Raw genomic sequence first — 386 nt, 5'->3', positions numbered from 1 at the left:
TGTAACGTACAAGATTCTGCCACAAATCACCGTTACATTGGTAAGTTTGAGTCTCGCTCATGCTCTGCTTATGAATTTTGAAGGATAGGATCCTCCGCTTGCATCTGTGCACCACAGCACTAACTCACACCCTTATGAAATAGTGCACAGGATGCTCACATGCACGAGACACTCATAAGATTGCTTTTCATACTGCTATCTGCTTTTGAATATCAGGCTCAGAAGTTTCATCTAGGAACAGAGACTGCTGAAATATTGAAACAAATACAAAATCCCAAGCTAACAAGCAAGCAGACAAGGAAGCAAATAGTGAACATCTAATTGTGGAGGCTGTACGGAGCTGCTACTCTTCTGAGGTCCGAGTTGAATCAGTCCTTCCCGTTCCC

The sequence above is a fragment of the Microcaecilia unicolor genome, chromosome 6, assembly GCF_901765095.1.
Source record: "Microcaecilia unicolor chromosome 6, aMicUni1.1, whole genome shotgun sequence".
Classification (NCBI taxonomy): Eukaryota; Metazoa; Chordata; class Amphibia; order Gymnophiona; family Siphonopidae; genus Microcaecilia; species Microcaecilia unicolor.
The sequence above is the reverse complement of the archived record's forward strand: the minus strand, read 5'-3'. Positions refer to the sequence as shown.